This window comes from Peromyscus eremicus, chromosome 9 (assembly GCF_949786415.1).
Source record: "Peromyscus eremicus chromosome 9, PerEre_H2_v1, whole genome shotgun sequence".
NCBI lineage: Eukaryota > Metazoa > Chordata > Mammalia > Rodentia > Cricetidae > Peromyscus > Peromyscus eremicus.
Genome location: NC_081425.1, coordinates 65,390,511 through 65,402,155, shown reverse-complemented (window position 1 = coordinate 65,402,155; position 11,645 = coordinate 65,390,511).

Sequence of the window (11,645 nt, the reverse complement as noted above, 5' to 3'; positions counted from 1 at the left end):
GTGGGCAGCGACCCTCGCCCGGGAGCCCCGCGGGGCGCGTTCGGAGCGGAGCCGCGGGAGGGCGGCACGAGGGTCTTTTGTTCCTCGTCTACACCTACGTCTTCGGCGGATGTCATGGTGCCGGATTTCCAGGACTCCCTGGCAGTTGTTGAGGAATTACAACCGATGCTGTTGGGTTGGATTGAAGAAGTTGGTGATAGACCAAGTTGCTATATTATGTGCGAAAATATATGACTTTTTTTTTCTTTTGGAACAGTGTTTCACTAGCGTTGTCTGGCCTCAAATTCTAGATACTTTTCCTGCCTCTGCCTCCCGAGTATTGGGATTGTAAGCATTTCACCACTGTTCTTTTTGGTTTTGCCTTAGATATGATTTCAAAACAAATCTCACACCTTATGACACATACTAGCATTTAAGAGATAGTGGTAGCAGGATCATTTCAAGACCGGCCTTGGATACATGGCGTTGTCTCACCTAGAGCAAGCTGGGGTGGAAGACTATAGAGAGATGGCTCAGCAGTTAGGAGTGCGAACTGCTCTTAGAGACTACCAGGATTTGCATCCCCGTGTGACAGTTACCAACTACCAGCAACTCCAGTTCCAGGAGAGCCAGTGTGCCCTCTTCTGGCCTATCTACACACATAGGTGTGTGCATCCATGCAGGCGCATTCAGATGCATGCATATAAATGTACAAAAAAAACTGAAAATTTTTCAACGTTTAAAACACATGCCCACCCCCCTTTTTTCTCTTCTGAAGTACGATAAAAGCACATTTATTCAATGACAAGCATATAAACCTTCTAAGTCATGTTCTTGTCCATGGATCGATGAGAAAGCTGAGTAAGCCTTCCTATTACATGATGCTTTACTTCGTGGACATTCACAACATTAGCATTTTACTTAAGTCTTCAATGACTGGAAATAAATGTGTTATAACATTTCAATGGCTGCTGAAGATGATAACCATCCTTTTTTCTGTTAGGCATTGGAAATACGAAGCTGTAGGTACATTAAGTTGATACACAAAGGCTCCTTAGATTTGGAGAGATTAAATGTTAGGTTTGGTAGCTACAAGTCATGTATTTTCTGAAGCCCCATCTCCACGATATTTAGCATTAGTACTGTTCATAAGTAAAACATGTTTTCCCTAGGAATGACAGGAATGACAACTGTCCCTTTAGTATGCTGCCATGTTCAGGGAGTGCGTCAGTCAGTTTGATGCTACTATATCAGAGGGCCACACACAGTAAATTAGAACTTTAGGAGTTTATTTGGATAATGGTTTTATTTATTTATATAGTTAGTTAGTTAGTTACTCATTTGGTTTTTTAAGACAGGGTTTCTCTGTGTGTCCTTGGCTGTCCTGAAACTCACTGTATAGACCAGGCTGGCCTCGAGTTCACAGAGACCCGCCTGCCTCTGCCTCTGGAGTGCTGGGATCAAAGGCGTGCGCCACCACTGCCTGGCTAATGGTCTTAGAGGCTGGAAATGTCAGCATTGAGCCACATCTGGTGAACGATTCTTGAAGTATTCAAAGTCCTGGATAAAGGGGGCAGGAACAGAGCACTCTAGAAAGTCACTTTTATAACGAAGGCACTTCAATACATAGTTGCCTCCCAGGATTTCACCATAAGTCCACCTAAAATGGTAGAGTGCTCATGACCCAGTCATCTCTCAGTGTCCCGATTTCCTTTGCAATCTCAGCATCAGATAAAATATAATGAAGATTTTGGAGGGAACATTTAAAGTGTAATGGGGTTTTGAAAATCTGGAACAAAGTTTTTTCATTACTGATAATTGGTACTTTCATAAATTTAATGTCAGATGGTGGCACACTTCTTTATATCCAGCACTCAGTAAGCAGAGGCAGGCATATTTCTGTGGGTCTGAGGGTAACCTGGTCTACATGGTGAGTTCCAGGCTCACCAGAGCTACATAACAAGAGCTTGTTTCAAAAACAAAACAAAATCACAAACTTTTTAAAGATTTATTTATTTATTATGTATACAGAAGAGGGTGCCAGATCTCATTGCAGATGGTTGTGAGCCACCATGTGGGTGCTGAGAATTGAACTCATGACCTCTGGAAGGGCATTCAGTGCTCTTAACCTCTGAGCCATCTCTCCAGCCCCCACAAAACTTTTTAAAAGTCACAAAGATTCTGTAAGAGTAAACTACAGAGACAGCATGATATAACTAAGTTAGATTAAACTTTCCATTAGCAACCTGCATTTAGAATCTTTTTGGAGCTGTGTGTGATGGTGCATGTCTGTAATGCCAGCACTTGGAACTGTGAAGCAGAAAGATTGTGAGTTCAAGACCTACCACGGTTTCATAGACCCTGTGGCAAAAAGACAAAAATAAATGGAAAAATGTATAAGATAAATTTTTCACAGTAAGCCCTATGCACAGTGGCACGTGGTGGTAACCCAGACCCTGGAGACTGAGGCCAAGCCTGTGCAAAGTAATGAGATCTTGTCTCAAAAATAAAATGTTTTTCCTCAATAAAATATTGAAATGTTAACAAAAATTAAAAGATGGTACTTAAGATAGTGCATAGACAAGAATTTTGGAGATGATGTTGATTAGACATTCCAGAAAGAACACTGGAGTTGATGTGAGACAATATTGAAAAAGAAAGTGGTGCTGAGTTTTCTAGATTGAATGAAGGATACAGTTCAGAATGGAAAACACTTAGTTCAGGACAGGGTATTAAAAGAAAATCCCTTTCCAGGACAACCAGGATACATCAAGAGACCCTGTTTCAAAAACAAACAAACCCCTAAAAAATCTTGACACCCATGTCTAAATGGCAGACCATGGCAGAGGAAAAGGTTTGTGTTTTGAGGCAAGCGCTCACTATGCAGCCCAGGATGATCTACTTGTGGTATTCCTGCCTCAACCTCCCAGTTGCTAAATTGACAAGTGAGTGGATTACACCAAGCTAAAAAAGATGAGGGGGAAATGACAGAATTACAATCATTACAAACTTAGGAAAGGCAGGTGGATCGCCGTGAGTTCAAGGCCAGCCTGGTCTACAGAGTGAGTTCCAGGAGAGCCAGGGCTGTTACACAGAGGAACCCTGTCTCGAAAACAAAATCAAATTCTTTTTAGGGAATGGATAGATGGCTTAGCTGTTAAAAGCACCTGTTGCTTTTGCATTGGACTCAGTTTCCATTCCCAGCACCCAAATGGCAGCTCAAAACCATCAGTAACATAGTTCTAGAGGGCCTGACACCCTTTACTGGCCTCTAGGAGTCCTGCATAATTATGGTGTCCAGACACATGTGCAGGCAAAATGCCCATACACAATACATAAATACATCTGTTTTTTTTTTTTAAAGTTTTGTTATACAGGCTCTCACTATGTAGCCCTGACTGTCCTGGAACTCTATCTGTAGACCAGGCTGGTTTTGAACTCACAGAGGTCTTCCTCCAAGGTGCTGGAATTAAAGGTGTGTGCTACCATACCCAGCATTTTTGAAAGAATATTTTTTTCTAATTATTTCCGTGTGTGTGTGTGTGTGTGTGTGTGTGCTTGTGTCTGCCCAGAGAAGCCAAAAGGGTGTCAGATCTTCTGGAGCTGGTGTTACAGGTTGTGAGCTGCCTAATGTGGGTGCTCAGAATTGAACGTAGGTCCTCTAGGATTTCAGTGCTCTTTACCACTGAGCCATCTCCAGCCCCAAGAGTTATGTTATTTTTAATTATGTATATGGCCGTGTGCATGTGCATGTGGTACCCACGGGTCCAAAGAGGACATCTGATCACCTAGAGTGGGAGTTACGGGTATTGTAAGCTGTCATTATCAGATGCTGGGAACCAAATTTAGGTCCTCTGAAAGAGCAGCGAGTGCACTTTACCACTGAACCCCCTCCAGCCCCCAAAGAACACTTTTAAAAATAAATTTATTTTCACAGGCTCTCATTTGTTCCTTGGTGTCTATGAGGGATTGGATGCAGGTCCTGACTTGTGGAACAAAATCCATTACATGCCCTCAAGTAAAAATGTCAGAGTATTTGCTTTGCACTTATGCACATTGACTTATGTACTTTGAATCATCTCTAAATGACTTATAATACCCAGTATGGTATAAATGCTATGTAAACAGTTACCATACTGTTGATTAGGGAATAATAGCATGGAAAGTCTGTATAAACTTTGCATGGGTACATTTCTTTTTCTGCCTTCCATTTGGTTTAGTTGAACCCACAGATGCAAAACCTGTGGATATCAAGGGCCAGTTGTACTGCAGTGAGCATGAATTTTAATCAAGATCCAAAATAGAATCCAGGAAGTGATGGCTAAGCAAAACTGTGTGTGTACATGTTGGCAAATGTAAATAATGACTTGGAGAAATGAATAATCACTTACGTTTAGGAGAGTTAAGATGACCCATAGCAAAATAAGGCATGCTGGTAAACACTGATTCAGTTTTTTGTTGTGTTTTTTGGTTTTTTGAGACAGGGTTTCTCTGTGTAGCAGCTCTTGCTGTCCTAGAACTCTCTTTGTAGACCAGGCTAGCCTTTAAAGTATCTTTTAAAAATACCACTTTATGCCACTAGGATGACTTTTTATATGTATTCTGTGTGTGTGTGTGTGTGTGTGTGTGAGGGCACCAACACAACAAGGAAAACATCCCATACATGTCCAGGTGGGCGAACAAATGAGTTTTCTTGGGTTACTTACTATTCAGAGACAGTTGTACCACTGGGAAGTTCTACCTGGATCATGACTGACTTTAGCAACAGTGTACCACTGGAGAGTCCACACCCCAGTGGGGAAAGGATCTGTTGAAGGCCTCCTTGGTGTCTCATGAGCCACACCTCCACCCCATCTTCAGGAGAGAATTTTAATAGTCCATATCACATGTGAGTTATAACAGCTGCAAATTAGGTTATGTCCAATTGGAGGAAACAGCAACCCTATAGAGATACGTTCAGAGATATGCATAGTCAGATGATATTGTCATTGTTTGAACATCATAGGGCACATTTAACCCTACATGGGAAGAGGAGCTGGAAAGATGGCTCAGTGGTTAAGAGCACATTACTGCCCTTGCAGAGAACCTAAATTTAGTTCCCAGTAATTATATCTAACCATATTGGAAAGCTCACAACAACTTGTATCTCCAGCTCCAAGGGATCTAATACCCTCTTCTGGTCGCCCTGGTACCCACACTTACATGGATGTATCCACCACACCCCTCCCCCCAATATATACATAATTAAAATAAAAACCTACAATGTATAATTCAATAACTTCATGAGGACTCCATTTTACTTATTTATGTATATTTTTTGAGACAAGTTCTTATGTAGCACAGACTGGCATCAAAGTATGCTGGGCGGTGGTGGCGCCCACCTTTAATCCCAGCACGAGGGAGGCAGAGGCAGGTGGATCTCTGTGAGTTTGAGGACAGCCTAGGCTACAAAGTGAGTTCCAGGAAAGGCTCCAAAAGCTACACAGAGAAACCCTGTCTCAAAAAAAAAAAGTCATTAGGTACACAGACTTGGGATCCTCTTTTTCTATGTCCCAAATGTCTACCACTGTGCCAGACTAAAGACTCTTGACACAATCAGGAAGCACCAGTAAAGGCAAGATATCTGAGGTAGCTGTTGGTGCAATACTGCACATGCTTTTATGGCAAGCTTCGTTATATTTTTATTTTTTGGAAGGGGTTCTCACCATGTAGCCCAGGCTGATCTGGAACTCACTTTGTAGAACATGCTGGTTTGCCACTCACAGAGATCCACCTGCCTCTGCCTCTAGAATGCTAGGATTATAGGTGTGAGCCACCATTCCTGGTTCAGTAAGCCTTTTTTATATATAAGTAGAAACAAATATAATCTAAAATAACAATATTGTATATCATAGGTGGCACATGCCTGAAATTCTAGCACTTGGGTGGGTGAGGCAGGAGGATTGCTATAAATTCAAGGTCAGTCAGGTCTACTTAATGAGATCCTTTCTAAAAACTATGAAACAGTAATAAAAAATACAGAAGAAGAATAAGAATCCCTGTGAGCATAATTCACAGGCCCCGTCCCTTAAGAAGGTTTGAATTAATTTTTTTTGCGGGGGGGGGGGGGGGGGGGGGGGGGGGGTTTGAGACAGGGTTTCTCTGTGTAGCTTTGCGCCTTTCCTGGAACTCGCTTTGGAGACCAGGCTGGCCTCAAACTCACAGAAATCCACTTGCCTCTGCCTCCCGAGTGCTGGAATTAAAGGTGTGTGCCACCACCACCCAGCTTTGAATTCTTGTTCTAGACCTAAGTGTTCACTTACTGTCCATTCATGAGATGGGATAGGCAATGCAAATTCTAGCTACAGTGGGAACTCCAGGCTTCTTAGGGTTTGAATAAGAACACTGGAGAACTGAGTCTCTGTAGAAGTAACCAACCATCTTATTAAATAAGAAACACAGAACCGCCGGGCGGTGGTGGCGCATGCCTTTAATGCCAGCACTCGGGAGGCAGAGCCAGGCGGATCTCTGTGAGTTCGAGGCCAGCCTGGTCTACAAAGTGAGTTCCAGGAAAGGCACAAAGCTACACAGAGAAACCCTGTCTCGAAAAACCAAAAAAACAAAAACCAAAAAAACAAAACAAAACAAACAAACAAACAAACAAAAGAAACACAGAACCAATGCAAAGAAGAAAGCCAAGAGGTCAGAGCTAAGAGCTAAAACCTTACCCTTCCTCCTGCGGTGATCCTACCTCTCCGAACGAGAGCTACTTCCTGTGTTAAAGTCTTTATATAGACTTTCTGTTCTGCCTTCTCATTGGTTGTAAACCCAACCACATGACCGCCTCATCACTGCCTGTCTGTATAGACCTCCAGGTCTTCTATGGTTGGTATTGAGATTAAAGGCGTGTGTCTCCAATGCTGGCTGTATCCCTGAACACACAGAGATCTACCTAGCTCTGCCTACCAAGTGCTGGGATTACAAGCATACGCCACCACCACCTGGCTTTCCTATGGCTTGCTAATAGCTCTGACCCCCGGGCAACTTTATTTATTAACATACAAATAACATTTTAATACAAATAAAATATCACCATAAGTCTCAGGCAGAGTTAAACTTTTAAAATTTATTTTATGTGTATGTCTGCAGCATGAGCATGCAGAATCCAGACAAAGGCATCAGATCCCCTGGATGTGGGTGCTGGGAATTGAACCAGAGTCCTGTTATATTGAGCCACCTCCCCAACCCCCAGTGTCAATTGTTTTATTTTGTTTTGTTTTTTTGGTCAGAGCTGAGGACGGAACCCAAGGCTTTGCGCTTGCTAGGCAAGTGCTGTACCACTGAGCTAAATCCCCAACCCCAGCCCAGTGTCAACTTTTAATCCTAATGTTAAAGTCAATTTTAATCCTAATGTTTCGTTGGCAATTTTGGGTTGCCACATTAACTTTGTAAAGGTCAATAAAGTCTGGTTGTCTTGGCAAAAAAAAAAGAGAGAATGAGGATGAAGAAAAAGTACAGTATATAGGCTGAAGGACTACTCAGTGTTAGAGGACTTGCCTAGCATTTGTGAGGCCCTTAGTTCAATTCTCAGCACTGTAAGAAAATACAAAGCAAAGCCAAACAACCAAGTTTATCTCTTAAAGCAAAAAGTCCAGTCCTGGTGTGATGGTTCAGTTGATAACAGTGCTGGCCCCCCAGTCTAACAACTCGAGTTCAGTCCCAGGCATCTGCGTGGTAGAATCTGAGAAACAACTCCTGACGGCTGTCCTCTGACTTCCACACATGTTCTGTGGCACGTGTGTACAAACATACACAAAATAAATAAATGTGATAAATTCAAAACAAAAACCTATAGTGTAATAAATAAATAAACCAGGGGGCTGGAGAGATGGCTCAGTGGTTAAGAGCAGTGGCTGCTCTTCCAGAGGACCTGGATTCAACTCCCAGCATCCACATGGCAGCTCACAACTGTCTGTAACTTCAGTTCCAGGGGATCCAACACCCTCACATAAACAATACATGCAGGCAAAACACCAATGTACATAAAATTAAAATAAATAAAACTGGTAACATTTTATATCTTTATTGTCAACAGTTTATTATCCTTATCAAGTATTATGCGCTGTAGACAATTTCGTATGTTTTACTTGTATGTGAATGGCAGTGCAGAAGGTTTTTACATCAGGATCACTACAAAAGCATGGGTTATACAGCTGTGGTGGGTAATATAGGGACAGGCAATGCAGCTGTGGAGTCATTCAGCTTCATTATAATCTTAGGGACTGTACTTGTATGTGAAGCCTGTCACTCATCAAAATGTTGTTCTGGGTGACTAGAAAGATGGTTCAGCAGTTAAAAGCACTAACTGCTCTTGCAGAAAACCCATGTTTGAGTCCCAGCACCCCCATGATAACTCACTATCTTCGGTACGGTAACTGTAGTTCTGGGAGATCTAATGCCCTCTTCTGCCTCCATGGGCACAGCAGGCATGTGACGCACAGAAATACATGTAAGCAAAATGCGTACACACATAAAATAAAACATTTTTATTTGTATAAATATGTGTGTTTATGTAAATCATGAAGTAAGTTTTGGTGTGGATGTAGAGAAATGGGAACTCTTGTGCATTGATGCATCAGCTGTGAAAAATAGCATGGCTATTCTTTTTTAACTTTTTCCCCCTTTTATTGAAAATAGATTTTTTTTTCCCCTCACATAATATATCCTGCTTACAATTTCCCCTCTCTCTACTCCCAGTTCCTCTCCACTTCCCCTCCCATCCAGATCTGCTGCTCCCTTTCTGTCTTTTATTAGAAGACAAACGGACTTCTAAGGGATAATAATAAAATATAACAAAAATATAATAAGATTAAACAAAACTTGTCGCATCAGAATTGTGACAATGAAGAGGAAAAAAAAAAAGAGCCCGAGAGAAGGCATAAGCTTCAGAGACTCATTCATTTGCAAATTCAGGAATCCCATAAAAAAAAAAAACCACTAACTAGAAGCCTTTTGCAGATGATCTGTCCTGGAACTCTGTAGAACAAGATGGCCTTGAACTCAGAGTTGCCTGCCTCTGCCTCCTGAGTGCTGGGATTAAAGGCGTGGGCCACCACACATGGCTTTTTAACTTTATTTTTAATGTGTTGAAAAAAAGCCATGCTGTAGGAACTCACAGAGTCTGAGGCAGCATGCATGGGGTCTGCTTGGGTCTGTACCAGATCAAACCATGTTTTCACTCCCCTAAACAAGTTTGACCCATCTGCACCAGATGTGCTTGATCACACGTGGAGGGGAGGTTTAGGAAGTCAGGATGTATGCTTGCCCCTGGTTGGACCTGATAGGAAATACTTTAAGCCCCTGCAAACCATGACTCAGGGCCATTTTCTGGGAAACCAGAGATGAACCTGGCCCGAGAGTCCATCCACCTGGCCTGTATTTAATTACAGCTGACTTCAGATTTGGCTTTAAACTGTGGTAGCGGTCTTATTCTCGACTGGTAGGATTACCAGAAGGAAGAGTGAAGACCGGGAGTGACAAAACCAAGATAGGAGCTATGTGGGAAATGGGCAAAATGCCAATAATAAGTCTTTATTAGTAATTTCTTGAAAATGGGAAGAATCACAGTCACCAATTAAAAGCAACGGACTGGCATCCAACCGTGGGGTGCTCAGGCTCAGGATGTCATACCCATTTCTCGAAACCCCCAGAGACCACCAAGGAGCCGGTTTCTGATGCAAGCACAGAAGGATCCTTTTATTCAGGTTCAACCCGGGCCGCTGCACGGCAGATGGAAGGAAATGTGGCGGCGGCCACGAGCCCAGGTGTAGAGGGTTTTTAATAGGGAAAAACCACAAGCCGGGAATTGGCTACTTGGGATTGGGTAGAAGGGTAGAAGTGACTTTTTGAAACGATTGGTCTAGACTTTTGGCGGGGAACCACAACCCGTGAACAGGATTATCTGGACTGCTCAGCAGGATTATCTAGATATCTGCAAGGGCCATAAACCACAGACAGGATTCTGTTAAGCTTTCCTTTAAACAGCAGACAGGATGTCTCCAGGAGGATACTGCTCTGTATCCATTCGAGTTATCATGGCATATTCCTGAGCCTGTAAAGTTAAGTCTAGGCCTTCACAAGGATGCCGCTGGAGAAGTGCCTCACTCTTTGCCTCCGCAGGCCTACATATTGAAAAGTACTCTCAGGAATTTAGTACAGCACCACCCACCCTGTTAGGAAAGGCAGAACTGGGCTCAGCCTGGAAACAACCATTTCTGGTTCAACCTGTTTTGATTTCAGAGAGAATGGCTGCTCCCAACACCAAGTCAGCTGCGGAAAGACCAGGCTGCAGGAATGGCAGCTTTTCCCGCTCCTTCTGGACCAGGGAACAAACACTGCCTTCGCGTCTCGCGTCTCTGGATTTATTTTGTTCTCCTTCACTATCATATATTATTTTATCCTGAGAGACTAGGAGTTAGATAGCTAGGTCCACAGAGAGACAGAGAAAGGGGTCATGACTAGGTAATAAAGGGGTTGGATTTCCAAGGTGGTTAGCTCCTTCTTCACTTTTCTTTTTTTTTTTTTTTTTTTTTTTTTTTTTTTGGTTTTTCGAGACAGGGTTTCTCTGTGTAGCTTTGCGCCTCTCCTGGAACTCACTTGGTAGCCCAAGCTGGCCTCGAACTCACAGAGATCCGCCTGGCTCTGCCTCCCAAGTGCTGGGATTAAAGGCGTGCGCCACCACCGCCCGGCTTACTTTTCTTACTTGAGACAAAAGACCAGCACCTTAAAACAAGTACTCTGGCCAGGCGATGGTGGTGCACGCCTTTAACCTCAGCACTCTGGAGGCAGAGGCTAGGGGATGTCTGAGTTCGAGGCCAGGCGGATCTACATAGTAAGTTCTAGGACAGCCAAGGTTACATACTGAAAAACCTGTCTTGAAAAACTGAAAAGAAAAAAACAAGGGCTCTGTAGGCTTTTGTCTCCCACGAGCAGGTCTCCTGCTGATGGACTGGGTCAACAAGTTCAAGACACGCTCAAGATATGTCACACCCCCACAGTCTGGGCCATCAACCACCCTAGCTGTTTTCAAACTGACGAGTTCAATTAAGGGAGGAAAACCCTTCAGGGCTTTTAAACTTCCAACCCTAGAGAAGAGACGGGATTTTCAGTTTTCCAGTTCCCCCTCTGCTTGGCAAAGGCTCTTTTTCTCTGTAGTCTGGTCTGTGGCATGCATGTTTCTCACCCCCAACAAATGCCGTCCTTTAATTGCTGATTCTGTCCGTGGTGCTTGAGATTTCTCCACAGCTACCTGTTGCACTTTGGAGGATTTTTCCACCTTTTAAATCTTCAACTGGCAAAGAACATGAATCCAACCAAGATCCCTAGACTGGGGTGGTGGTGGTGCACACCTTTAGTCCCAGCACTTGGGGGAAAGAGGCAGGTGGAACTCTGAGTTCAGGGCCAGCCTGGTCTGCAAAGCAAGTTCCAGGACAGCCAGGACCACACAGAGAAACCCTGTCTTGAAAATGCAAAAGAAAGAGAGCGAGACCCTTAGGCTTCATCAATCCCATCTACTTTCTGTCTTGCATCTATCTTATTTTTGCTGCCATTTTAAAATTTTATTTTATTTTATTATGATACTGGGTCTCACACAATCCAGGCTGTCTTCAAATCGGCTCTGTGGCCCA